This window comes from Anabrus simplex, chromosome 1 (assembly GCF_040414725.1).
Source record: "Anabrus simplex isolate iqAnaSimp1 chromosome 1, ASM4041472v1, whole genome shotgun sequence".
Lineage (NCBI taxonomy): Eukaryota > Metazoa > Arthropoda > Insecta > Orthoptera > Tettigoniidae > Anabrus > Anabrus simplex.
In genome coordinates, this window is record NC_090265.1 from 998827733 (window position 1) to 998841869 (window position 14137).

The 14137-nt window shown below is 41.4% G+C and overlaps 1 non-coding gene across 1 annotated transcript; it reads left to right on the forward strand.

The window, feature by feature from the left end:
• Positions 1–673: 673 nt before the first annotated feature.
• On the forward strand, positions 674–750 carry TRNAT-CGU (transfer RNA threonine (anticodon CGU)). The gene has a single exon. It is a non-coding gene; the product is annotated as a tRNA-Thr (tRNA).
• The last annotated feature ends 13387 nt before the right edge of the window (positions 751–14137 follow it).

The following is a 14137-nucleotide window of genomic DNA, read 5'->3' on the forward strand; positions in this document are numbered from 1 at the left end:
TGTTTACCCTCCAGGTTCGGCTTTTCCCTCGGACTCGGCGAGGGATCCCACCTCTACCGCCTCAAGGGCAGTGTCCGGGAGCTTCAGACTCTTGGTCGGGGGATACAACTGGGGAGTATGACCAGTACCTCGCCCAGGCGGCCTCACCTGCTATGCTGAACAGGGGCCTTGTGGAGGGATCGGAAGATTGGAAGGGATAGGCAAGGAAGAGGGAAGGAAGCGGCCGTGGCCTTAAGTTAGGTACCATCCCGGCATTCGCCTGGAGGAGAAGTGGGAAACCACGGAAAACCACTTCCAGGATGGCTGAGGTGGGAATCGAACCCACCTCTACTCAGTTGACCTCCCGAGGCTGAGTGGACCCCGTTCCAGCCCTCATACCACTGTTCAAATTTCGTGGCAGAGCCGGGAATCGAACCCGGGCCTCCGGGGGTGGCAGCTAATCACACTAACCACTACACCACAGAGGCGGACAAGAGATGTTAAGTACAGAACAAAAATGGCCAGCCGGACACCAGTGGGATCCGAACCCACAACCTCCCGATTTCGCGGTCGTGAAAATTCAATATTCATTGACATGCCCCACAACGGGCGACTTAAACGCACTCTACAGTGTGCTAGCAGCAGTGCCAGACCTGTAGCTCAGATCCATTCAAACAGAACAAAGATGGCCCAGGCCACCGTAGCTCAATTGGTAGAGCAACCGACGCGTAATCGGGAGGTTGTGGGTTCGGATCCCACTGGTGTCCGGCTGGCCATTTTTGTTCTGTACTTCACATCTCTTCAACACGTACTACATGTACGTAACACGACCTAATACGTTGAAAGTCTGTTTCGATAAAGGCTAAGGTTCAACAAAATGTTTACCTCAGGTGCTAGAGAAGAGAGCAGTAAAAGCATACTCCTATGGGGAAATTCTCTCCATCACTGATTTGGATGATTGGCTGCATCTATAATAGGGAACGTCGGAAATTAAACCTCAGTGTATGCAATAGAAAAGCTAACGCTTTACCACCACCATTAATCCCGTCCGATACATCTCCTTGATACATCACTGCCCGTATATCTTCTTTATCTCTCTGTGACGATGTTTGCTCTAGGGTAGACTGGACTATAGGAGATTCCCTGAGAGGGATTTGGCCATCACATTCTGCAAGCAGAGAGAAAACATTATTTCTCACCGACACCCTCTGGGTCTTACTGAACATAAATGTAGTCATTGGAGACATTCTAATGTATAAAGCGTTTGATCTATGACATCCAATTTCTCTAGCTTACTGCTGCAACAATGGGGGAAATATTTCTATTTCATGGCGATATTTCCCCGGGGGTTGGCGTTGTCCCCTGTGAGTCCGTTACAGCTCTCATTAATTAGCAGATCCGGCGAGTGGGGCGGAAACCCTTTCTGTTCCCAGTCACACCACTCCATACTTCACTTGCTGTTTGCTGGAAATGACTAAACTTACTCCTCAACGTAAATCGTGCACACACGACCATGGAGAGAATAGGAATAGTCTAGCTTCGAAATACCATTCCGTTCGGCGAAGAGCGTCAGAAAAAAAAATGAGGGAATGTTTCTCGCATTTCATAGTCTATTTTATTAGACTTAATTCTTTGATAAGAATTATATTTGATAACTCACCTCCCATACAGACAAATACCTACAACAAACGAGAGGTTTAATTGTTTCTGAGAAAAGTGTAGGCCTACCTGCGATGAACGTATACAATAGCATCTGCTGACAAGTCATAATAGACCAACATTGCAATGCGGTTATTTAAAATGGTATTGGATTTAAGTCCCACTAACTACTTTTTGAAGACACCGAAGTGCCGAAATTTTATTCCGCAGAAGTTCTTTTACGTGGCAATAAATCTACCGACACGAGGGTGGTGTTTTTTAGCATCTTCAAATACCACCGGACTAAGCCGAAATCGAATACTTCAACTTGAGCTCAGAAGACCAGCGATCTACCGTCTGAGCCACTCACCCTAGATTATTATTATTATTATTATTATTATTATTATTATTATTATTATTATTATTACTATTATTATTATTATTATTGCCGGCCCCGTGGTGTAGGGGGAGCGTGCTTGCCTCTTACCAGGAGGCCCTGGGTTCGATTCTCGGCCAGGTCAGCGATTTGTACCTGGATCTGTGGGCTGGTTCGAGATCCACTCAGCCTACGTGATTAGAACTGAGGAGCTATCTGACAATGAGATAGCGGTTCCGGTCTAGGAAGCCAAGAATAACAACTGAGGGGATTCATCGTGCTGACCACACGACACCTCGTAATCTGCAGGCATTCGAGCTGAGCAGTGCTCGCTTGGTAGACCAAGGCCCTACAAGGGCTGTAGTGCCATGGGGTTTGGTTTGGTATTATTATTATTATTATTATTATTATTATTATTATTATTATTATTATTATTATTATTATTATTATTATTATTATTATTACGGGGATACCCGTGGAGCAGAAAGAGGTTAAAGAAGGTGCCGGGGTGAACGGGTCTATCTACAATATCAAAATTAATTTAAAACTTGAACTGAAGGGCATATTTCTTCAAGAAACAACTCAATAAATAAAAATATGTCAGGTACAAAAGCAATCTTGAAACAAGACTAAGAAAGTCCAAGATTAGTGATTTTTACAGATTCTGGGCTTCAAGCACCTAGTTTTACAATTTTACAAATGGAAGTGGTATTATTTAGTTAAGGCCAGAAATCCCCTAATTCAAGAGCACTTGCTCCCTAAATCGCAATATCTAGCCTCCAAAAGGCACACTTTACTGTTAAAAAACTTTGATAACGGGCTAACAGGTTCTCAGTTTTCCAAGCCTACACAAGGCTACTTTACATCAAGATATGCAATCTCTAGCCTCTCAAGCCACAATTTACAAATTAAACTGGTTTCTACACAGGGGTATCTAGTACCCAACCTACAGGGCCTTTGCGAAATAAGAAGAGGTTAAATAAACGACCCGAACACAAGTTGAATGGAGGAGTACCTGCGCTCCAGATAATGAAATATAAAATCCTACAGGGCTCTAAGCCGATGAAACTGGGGCTATTCCCACACTACTGAGATGGCTCGGATGGAAATAACTTTAATACATTACAGAAACGAAAGGTTGCGAAAACGTAGCCACCTCAAACCAAGATGAAGGGGAGCTCGAGAGGGTAACTCACTCTCTATCCCGAATTTACAGTTAAAGATTTTATGAAGTTTTTACATTAGCCAAAAGAAAAGTTACATTTTAGAAAAGTACTGTTACATAATTAAAGATTCGGACCTTCTCCCCGAATAAAGCTGTGGAGGTAGCAAGAAAGAATAGTTATGTGGCCATTACCTTATAGATGTTCTGCTGACCGAAGAAAGAGGCGGCCCCGCCTCCTGCCTTAACACACACACTTATACAGACGGTGATCAATTGACAAGGAAACATGAAAAGCCGCTGTTTATATACCCTCAGGGAAGGTTCGGGATCATTCAAGACTAATCAGGACACACCCTCTTAATTTTTATTGGCAGATTCAAAGTGAACAAGAAATGCGGGATTGGTTGAAAATTAATTACAAAAATTCGTGATTGGCCAGATTCAAAACTGGCGGAAAGAAAAGGAAGTCTTGCCAACCCAAAAATAAATGAACATAGATCAGTTATAAAAACCTAGAAATACAAAAAAGTTATAAGTTCTTTCACCTTGCACCAGAGTGAATGATCAGAGATTTTTTGGTAGTGACATCTGTGGAAAAATGTCCAATCTTCTTTATGAATGGCAAACAAAACAAGGAGAAATTTAATCAGTTTAGGAAACGTCACAATGACACAATTACTTAACATTTCAGTGGTGACATCTTCTGATTAAAATTCCAACTTGATGTGTTATCAGTTTCGCCTTTTGACCGATAGAGGAGTTCATTAAGGCGCTAATTTTGAATGCGTGGCGTTGAGGTGTACATCACCGGTAGAATTATTATTATTATTATTATTATTATTATTATTATTATTATTATTATTATTATTATTATTATTATTATTATTATTATTATTATTATTCGTACACTTCTCCACAGGAAATATGGTTAGTAACGTGGCACGGGATACACCAAGTGCCTTACAATAATTAAAGTATTTACACGTTATAATACAAATATTGATGTATAGGTATATACAAAACTCTAGATCACAGGATCTTCATCCTTGCGAGAGGAACGATCGCACAATGTTTCACGTTGGCAGGAGGACAGAATGTTGCATAATTTTGTCGATGCTCGGCGGAAGACCCAGTTCTTGCAGACTCTTGTGAAGTGTGTGTGGAATGAGGCCGTTGACTGACAGAATCACGGGGACTATCCGTACCAGTTTCATCTTCCAGATCCTCTTGATCTCTTCTGCAAGTTCTTTGTACTTGCAGATTATTTTACGGTACTTCCTGTCATTGTTGGTCTCATTGGGGATTGCAATCTCAATAATGAAAGTTGTCCCAGTTTTCTTGTTTACCACTATGATGTCTGATCTGTTATGGTTGTTATTATTATTATTATTATTATTATTATTATTATTATTATTATTATTATTATTAGCGTATTCTCCCAATAATGGAAGACGTTAAGCAAACAACTCAATCAAGCTTTCTTTGGGTTCTTCTTGTTCTTCCAATAGGCTTTCATTCTCTCTGAGAAGGCTTGTTTGCGTTCTTCCGACCATTTCGGTCTGCACTGTTTTTGCTTTGGTTGCTCTGATGTAACTTCCCACTTGTTGACTTTGTGTCTGAAGGTGTCTCTTTCTAAAATGTCTGTTGCACATATGTTTGCGTTTTTGAGGTCCTTTCGAAGTTCGTCCAGCCAAGGTGTTGAATTCTTAAGTGAGCTAACATAATTTAATATTCTTTTTGACAGTCGATTTTCTGGTAATCTTGTGAGGTGTCCAAAGAATTTCATTCGTCTTTTCTTAATGTCAATTTCTATGTTTGAAACTTTTTCTGTTGTTTTGATTGATTGTAGCCTGTAACCATCTTGGGTATATCTTGTTCCTAGGATTTTCCTGAAGATCTTCCTGTCTTGCTTTTTTATTTCTTCTAATTCTTGTTTACTGTTAAGTGACAATGTTTCACTTGCGTAAAGGACTGTTGGTTTTATGACTGTATTGTAATGCCGAATTTTTGTCTGTCTTGACATGCATTTTTTGTTGTAGATGTCTTGAACTAACCCTAATGCCTTCTTGACTTTTTGGAGACGGTTTTGCTGTGAGATCTTCTCAAGGTCTGTCGGTTCGATGAATTCTCCGAGATATTTAAAGTACGAGACCCGGTCGATTTTACCGTATTTTGTTCTCAGGCTCGTGATATCTGTCTTTGAACAGAAGAATTTATTTTTCTCAAATGAAATCTGTAGTCCCACTTTTTCTGCAGATTCCTTAAGTATCTCAAGCTGCTTGATGGCAGTCTCCTCATCCTCTGTTAAAATCGCCAGATCGTCCGCAAATGCGAGGTATGGTACGTAGAGGTTGTTTTTGGGAAAGCCCAATCGGATCGGTTTCCAAGATTCACGTTTCTTGAGTTCCTTCTCCCATTCTTCCATAACCTTGTCTAGGACGACGTTGAACAGAATAGGAGAGAGTCCATCACCTTGTCTCACACCTGTTTGAATGTCGAAGGGTTCTGAAAGTTCTCCCATAAATTTCACTTTAGATTTTGTGCCCGTTAGTGTTTGTTTTATGAGTTCTAGGGTTTTGGGATCTAGTCCTCTCTCTTCTAGAATTTGGAATAGTGAGGGTCTGTCTATCGAATCATATGCCTTTTTGAAATTTACAAATGTACATACTGTAGGCTTTTGTCTGAGGGCTCGTAGTTTAAGTATGGTTTTGAGGTTGAAAATTTGTTCTGGGCATGACCTGTTTGGTCTGAATCCTGCTTGAAATTCTGATAATTTGGGTTCTAATTGTTGTGTTCTATTCAAGAGACAGGCTGAGAGTATTTTGTATGTGACTGATACAAGTGAGATTCCTCTGTAATTGTTTACGTCTAACTTGCTGCCTTTTTTATGTAGTGGATGGATTAGAGCAATTTTCCAGTCATCCGGGAGCTTTTCGGTTTGCCAAATGTTTTGGATTATTTGTGTAATTTCTCTGAATGAATTTGGGCCTAAATTTTTCAGAAGTTCAGCTACAATTCCATCTTCCCCTGATGCTTTGTTGTCTTTAAGTTTCTTGATATGTGAATAAATTTCTTCTTGAGTTGGTGGTGACGAATTTTCCGGTATGATTTCTGGCTGTACTTTCGGGAATCTCTTTTTGGGTTCTGGACAATTTAAAAGCTGTGAAAAATATGTAGCTAATTCTTGGCAGTTTTCCTTATTTGTCAAGGCTAGTTTACCATCTTGCTTCCGAAAGCAAAGGTTCTGTGGGGAATATCCTTTAATTTGGTTCGCAAAGGTCTTGTAGAAATCGTGTGTGTTGTAATTTTTGAAGTTGTCTTCAACTGACTTCAGTTGGACATTGACGTATTTCCGTTTATTTTGTCTTGAAATCTTGGATACATGCTTGCGAACTTCGAAGAATTTCTTCTGTGTTTCTTCTGATTTGTTACAATTGTAGTTTTGAAATGCCTTTTTCCTTTCTTCTAGTGCGGTCTCACATTCTTGATTCCACCAAGGATGTTTTGGTTTCTTGCGAAGAGGGATTAGGTCCTTCGCCGTTTCGATGATTTTAGTCTGGAAATTCTCCCAGCTCTCTGCAGGTCGTTTTTCCCATTCTTCTGAAATTTTGGAGTCCTTGATTTTGTGTAGATCAAATTTTGGAATCACCGATGTTTTCCTTTTGAATTTCCCTTTGGGTGTGAATTTAATTTTGATTCTGCTTAAATAATGATCCGAATCGATGTTAGCACCTCTGCGCACTTGCACATCATGAATTTCCTTTTGGTAATCATATGATATTGCCACATGATCAATCTGAAATTCTCCTAAATGATGGATGGGTGATCGCCAAGTTTTTTGCTTTTTGGGATTCTTCCGGAGTGATGTTGACATAATTTTGAGGTTATTTTGTTGGCATAACTCAATGAGGCGTGTGCCATTTTTATTGGTGAATCTGTGGGCTGGATAGTCTCCCACTGTCCTCCTGTATTTGTATTCCCTGCCAAGCTGTGCATTGAAATCACCGAGTAGAATTTTCACATCATTTTTAGGGATTTTGGCCATTTCTGTTTCAAGTTCTTCCCAGAATCTTTCTGATTTTTCAGGCTCCTTTTTATTGTCTCCATTTGTTGGTGCATGCACATTAATAAAAGTGTATTTTTTGTTTGTATGCCTGATTCTTAAGGTCATAAGCCTATTGTTGATGGGTTTCACCTCTATTACTGAATCCAAAACTTTTTTTGTCTACACAGAAGGCCATTCCTAACAATGCTGCTCCTTTACCAATTTTCTTGTTTGTTCCACTTTTGAAGATCCTATGATTATTGTAATCCATCGTTTCTGAATCGGTGAAGCGTGTTTCTTGTAGGGCCAGAATTTGGATTTTCTGCTTTGTAAGTTCTGTTGTGAGATTGTGCAGTTTTCCTGTTTGAATCAGTGTCTGAATGTTGAATGTGCTAATAAAAGTGTGAGTCTTTCGTGGAAGTTTATCAGAGCACTCCGACTTGCTCTCTCGTATTCGCCCAAGCTCCCCAGAATCCGTATGCTTGGTTGCCACTTTAGAGTGGGTGGATTGTCCACCTGGAGTAATTTTGTCTTTACTTGTACGAGTCATGTCTGCTTGTAAGCAATCTTCTATCTTTCGCTAGTGGTGTAGAACCAGGGATTGTTAGTTCCTGGAGCATATTTACAGCCGCACCTCTGGTGATCAGACGCTGGCCACTTGCGTCAGACGCGAAGTGGATTTGATTCGGTTCTTCCGCCCTCTCTGCCATTGGGATATGTCCTCTTCTGCCGTCGAGGCCGTTGACCATTTCTCTGTTTACCTCAGTTGATAAGCGGGTGCTTATTTGGCTAAGTCTTATTCACACCTGTCCTGCATATCTACAGGAGCTTCCCCTATCAGCGATATGGGAGGCGCCGTGTCGGGGTTGAGGGCCCCCACATTATTATTATTATTATTATTATTATTATTATTATTATTATTATTATTATTATTATTATTATCTCCTCTTCCTTCTGGCCATTTCTCAGTAACCTGGGGTCGACACTTTGTGTAACCCTGTGTCGAAGGCTGTATTCACTATTGCGTGTTTCTGTGGGTGGTTCTTAGGGTGATGTGTTGTGTGTAGATGAAGATGTGTATTCAAACACAAACATCCAGTCCCAGAGGAATTAACTAAAGCCCTAAGCAGTTACAGTAAAATACCCAAACCCAGTCGGGAATCGAACCCCAATCCCTCTGAATCCTCTGCTGCCTACAGATAGCAATAACTAAGTGGTCAAATGTAAAAGTGCTTAATAATCTACGGGCCGGTTCCAAGGCATAGATAAGCAGCGTGTGGTTACTCAAGTTAAAGTAATTAAACCAAGTGACAGAAAAAAGTGAATATAAGGAGAGAAAATTCATAATGGATAGCTGCCCTAGAACAAGGGGTACCGAACAGTAACAGCATCAAAATGATAGTAAAGTATTGTAATGCCATTCAGTTTTTCGTATATTATTTATAGTATTCAAGTGAATGAATTCATCTCGCAGTCAGGATACCATGTGTCGATGGTGAAGTTCTGAAAATGTCTTTTATACACATAATCAGCTTTAATTACTGGCCCATTTTTTTGTACGTAGGGAGAATTCCAGTTTTTGTTAATGTTCATTGAGTGTCTTATATTTGTTGTCCCCCTGTAGGTGGGGGCGGTAGAATAACATCCAACGTATCCCGTGACTGTCGTAAGAGGCGACTAAAGCGGATGCCAGGGGCTCTTAACTTGGAAGCTTGGATTGGCGACCACGGGGCTGTTAGCTGAGTCGTAGCATTGCGTCCACTTAATTGCACCAGGCTCTTAACTTTCTTCTATCATATCCGACCATCCTTGGTCAACTTCTTGTTCTTTTTCGACCCCGACGCTATTAGGTTTGTGAGGGCTAGGGAGTCTTTCATTACCGGGCGAGTTGGCCGTGCGGATGTGAGCTTGCATCCGGGAGATAGTGGGTTCGAATCCCACTGTCGGCAGCCCTGAAGATGGTTTTCCGTGGTTTCCCATTTTCACACTAGGCAAATACTGGGGCTGTACCTTAATTAAGGCCACGATCGCTTCCTTCCAATTCCAAGGCCTTTCCTATCCCATCGTCGCCATAAGACCTATCTGTTTCGGATGGCAGAACAACCTATGATGATGAGGATGATGTGTCGGTGCGACGTAAAGCCACTAGCAAGAGTCTTTCATTTTCACGCTCTTCGTGGCCCTTGTCTTCCTTTGGCCGATATCTTCATTTTTCGAAGTGTCGGGTCCCTTCCATTTTTTCCCTTCTGATTACTGTTATATAGAGGACGGTTGCCTAGTTGTACTTCCTCTTAAAACAATAATCCCCACCACCACCTTATATTTGTTATGTGTCGATGAAGTGCTTATGCACGGATTATGATTACATCAGAAAATAGATAGATTATTTTAAAATGAGTGCGGTGAAGTTATTGTAGAACTTAGGTGTAGTTCCCACCCGTTTAATCTTTTTTTTTTTTCTTTTTTAGAGCGTTAGGTAAGGCTCATAGCGGATGTACCAGTACACAGCTTCATATACTCTACACGCCCTAGGACGGAAGAAACAATTATCACGCTCTATGTAAATTCGAGGGATTCATTTCGGTAAACTCTGGCACCCAAATCAAGCACATTTCAGATATTTATTTATTTATTTATTTATTTATTTATTTATTTATTTATTTATTTATTTATTTATTTATTTATTTATTTATTTATTTATTTATTTATTTATTTATTTATTTATTTATTTATTTATTTATTTATTTATTTATTTATTTATTTATTTATTTATTTATTTATTTATTTATTTATTTATTTCAGCGTAAAGTAGAATAAGTAAACTTACAACTGTACAATAGTACAAACAGTGCAGACACACTGGCCACCATATGCACTACATTTACCTATTACACACAGCAACTGTAACAGTCATCTTATTCGAGGGCGTACAGAGATGTGATGGCTTTACGGTAGACACTTGTAATTATGTGATTTTAGAGGGGAGAGCCAATTACTGTATTATCAGCGCTGAGCAGCTTGCTACTTTAGAGAGAGGTGGATTTCATTATTAGGCTGGTCCGGCAGAGATAACTCAGTGGTGGACAGTGTACCTACTTCTATACGCTGAGGAGACATGCAAACTGGAATATCACCGTTCGCTAGCCTTTAATTTATCACCTGTCAACACAATTAATAACATAGACAGTAGGTGACGAACGAACTAGAATGTTTTAGACTTTTAAGCACACTTACATTTCCTCAGTTTACGGTTTATTAAAAACTTTACAAGAAAAAGCTATAGTTAATTTAGTATTTTTATAGCAACGTTCTTCTTTCAGTACCTTGTACATCGACCTTTAGCCTTGATTACTTCTCGAATGGGATGAGGTATGTCTTTTATTCCCTATTCTTTCCTAGTATATTCCTTGTTGCCACGCATTCATCAACCTTTCAATTAGCTGATATTATTCGGTGATACACTTAGTTTCGCTAATTCCATCAATATCTTTTATATATCTTCAACAAGGTTAGGATCTGGATTGTTGTCAGTCCAGTCTAACACTTACAGTCCATTTTGCTGAAGATAGTTCATTATAAATCTTTGCTGTACTACAAGTGAAGGAGGAATCAAGTTGGAGAATTAGATAGCGTATGTAGTGATGGTGGTGGTGGTGGTGGTGGTGGTGGTGGTGGTGACTACTGTTTAAAGAGGGAATACAACTGGGCAACCATCCTCTCTTAATATTAATCAAAGGAAGAAACGGAAGAGGCCCGACATTTCGAAGAATTAGGGTATCGACAGAATAATGCGAAGGGCCCTGTTGGGCGCGAAAATACCGTCGGGGGTCAGAAGATAACAAGAATTGATCAAGGGAGGTCAGATAGGAAATACGAAAGTGAGGATACTATGTAGAGCAAGTAACAATCCTAAACTCAGCAAGAGTTTCCCGTGGCCACCAAACCTCTCTTCGAAGTTGAGAGCTTCTCAGATCCGATTTTAGTCGCCTATTACGACAGGCAGGGAAATGAGACTATGCTACGAAACGCAGCATTTAACTTAGTCAAATAACACGAAAATGTATTAAATTACCTAAAAATGTCGGTGGAATTAAAAACTTGAGTGAACCAGTCATTCCTAATAAGTGTACAAATTACACTGTTCTCTGTAGGCCCGGACAACACCTGCTACAGCAATTTCTCTGAGAAATGGCAGAACGTCCAACGAAAATAACAGTATGAGGAAAAGGAACGGGATTACTTCAACGTTCAATGAAGAAGTCCCCAAGTACAGGATCATCATCATCATCATCTGTTTACCCTCCAGGTTCGGCTTTTCCCTCGGACTCAGCGAGGGATTGCACCTCTACCGCCTCAAGGGCAGTGTCCTGGAGCTTCAGACTCTTGGTCGGGGGATACAACTGGGGAGAATGACCAGTACCTCGTCCAGGTGGCCTCACCTGCTATGCTGAACAGGGGCTTTGTGGAGGGATGGGAAGATTGGAAGGGATAGACAAGGAAGAGGGAAGGAAGCGGCCGTGGCCTTAAGTTAGGTACCATCCCGGCATTCGCCTGGAGGAGAGTGGGAAACCACGGAAAACCACTTCGAGGATGGCTGAGGTGGGAATCGAACCCACCTCTACTCAGTTGACCTCCCGAGGCTGAGTGGACCCCGTTCCAGCCCTCGTACCACTTTTCAAATTTTCGTGGCAGAGCCGGGAATCGAACCCGGACCTCCGGGGGTGGCAGCTAATCACGCTAACCACTACACCACAGAGGCGGACCAAGTACAGGATACATGTCTTATTTCCTTCTGTGGGTGGGGCAGTATGATACAGTTGATACTGACCCTATATGGGAGTAAATGCCACTGAAAGAACGATTGTTTTACAAAACAATCCCTGTCATGAGTTTCGTAAATATCGATGTATTTCTAGTGATAGCCGGACCCATGGTGTAGGGGTAGCGTGCCTACCTTTTACCCGGAGGCCCCGAGTTCGATTCCCGGCCAGATCAGGTATTTTTACCTGGACCTGAGGGCTGGTTCGAGGTCCACTCAGCCTACGTGATTAGAATTGAGGAGCTATCTGACGGTGAGATAGCGACTCCGGTCTCGAAAGTCAAGAATAACGGCCGAGAGGATTCGCCGTGCTGACCACACGACACCTCGTACTCTGCAGGCCTTCGGGCTGAGCAGCGGTCACTTGTTAAGCCAAGGCCCTTCAAGGGCTTTAGTGCCATGGGGTTTGGTTTGGTTGGTTCTAGTGATAACTTCTCTCTTCGAAAGGTCAATCCAGTCATCGCCGTGAAATGACTAATTGCAAGAAAAGAAAGCTTGTATTTTCACATAACTGTTTAGCTTGGGACCATTCGCAAGAAAACCCTACGTAGAATCGGTTCCACAAGGATGTGACATCTCATTTGAAAAATCCCACATGCATTGAATGGAATTCGAATTATCCCTCTAGTCAAAAATTATATTTACTTAAGACTAAATCGCATTACGTGCCAGCATTTAAATTAAGGTTGTCTTCCTGTTCTCTCTCTGTGGGTGGGGGTGGTAGAATGCATCCATGGTATCTCCTGTATGCAGTAAGAGGTAATTGAAATGTGGCTCAGGAGCTGTCCTCTTGGTAGAATAGGTTGGCAACCATTGTGCACCTAGCTAAGTCCGACATTGCTTCACTTACTTGTACCTGGCTCCTCATTTTCTTCTTTCCTGTCCGACCTCGCTTGATCAACTCGTGTTCCCTTCCGACCCCGACGGTATTAGGTTTGCGAGATCTAGAAAGTCTCATTTTCACGCCCTTTCTCACCCTTTCTTTTGATAATACCTTCATTTTTGAAAAGACGGATCTCTTCCATCCTTCCTCTGATTAGTATTAAGAGAGGATGGTTTCCCAGTTGTACTTTCTCTTAAAACAATAACAATCACCACCACTGCTGCCTGTCAATTTCGACGTTCCGTTTTATTGCACTTGATGACATAGAAACCAGAACTCTACTGCGTGACTTAAAGCTGAGCTTTTATCAATGTTGTCGGTTTAACGCGTAACGTGACACCAGATATATTCTGCCTGCCACCATTCTATGATATCGAGTGCCAAATAGATTTATTTTGTCCTTCAAAAATCCGCCTATCTCATTCGTGATCTGTCAATTCGGAATCCAACACACTACAGCTGATCCATATGAAAAACAATTTTTGAACGAAAGAGCTAGGACTGGAAAGTAAGTAATTCCAAAGAAAAGTAGTTCGATTTGTTCTGGGTGATTTCCGACAAAAGAGTAGCGTTACAAAAATGTTGCAAAGTTTGAGCTGGGAAGAATTGGGAGGGGTTTTTTTTTTTTGCTAGTGTCTTTGCGTCGCACCGACACAGATAGGTCTTATGGCGACGACGGGCTAGGAAAGGCCTAGGAGTTGGAAGGAAGAGGCCGTGGCCTTAATTAAGGTACAGCCCCAGCATTTGCCTGGTATGAAAATGGGAAACCACGGAAAATCATCTTCAGGGCTGCCGACAGTGGGATTCAAACTCACTATCTCCCGACTGCAAGCTCACTGCCGCGTGCCCCTGACGGCACGGCCAACTCGCCCGGTTTGGGAGAAAGAAGATGAGCTGTTCGACTAAGTGGTATGTTCCGAATTGTCAGTGGAGAGATGGCGTAGAACGACATAAGTAGACGAATAAGTTTGAGTGCTGTCTTTAAAAGTAGGAAAGATCACAATCTACATATATAAAATAAGAGTTTTGTCTGTACATTGCTCAGAATTTAAAAAGGATGATATTTCTGTATCGGTCGTGTCCATAGTAGCAAGGAAATGCACTTTTTAATTTTCCGTAATGTCTGTCTGTCTGTCTGTCTGTCTGTCTGTCTGTCTGTCTGTCTGTCTGTCTGTCTGTCTGTCTGTCTGTCTGTCTGTCTGTCTGTCTGTCTGTCTGTCTGTCTGTCTGTC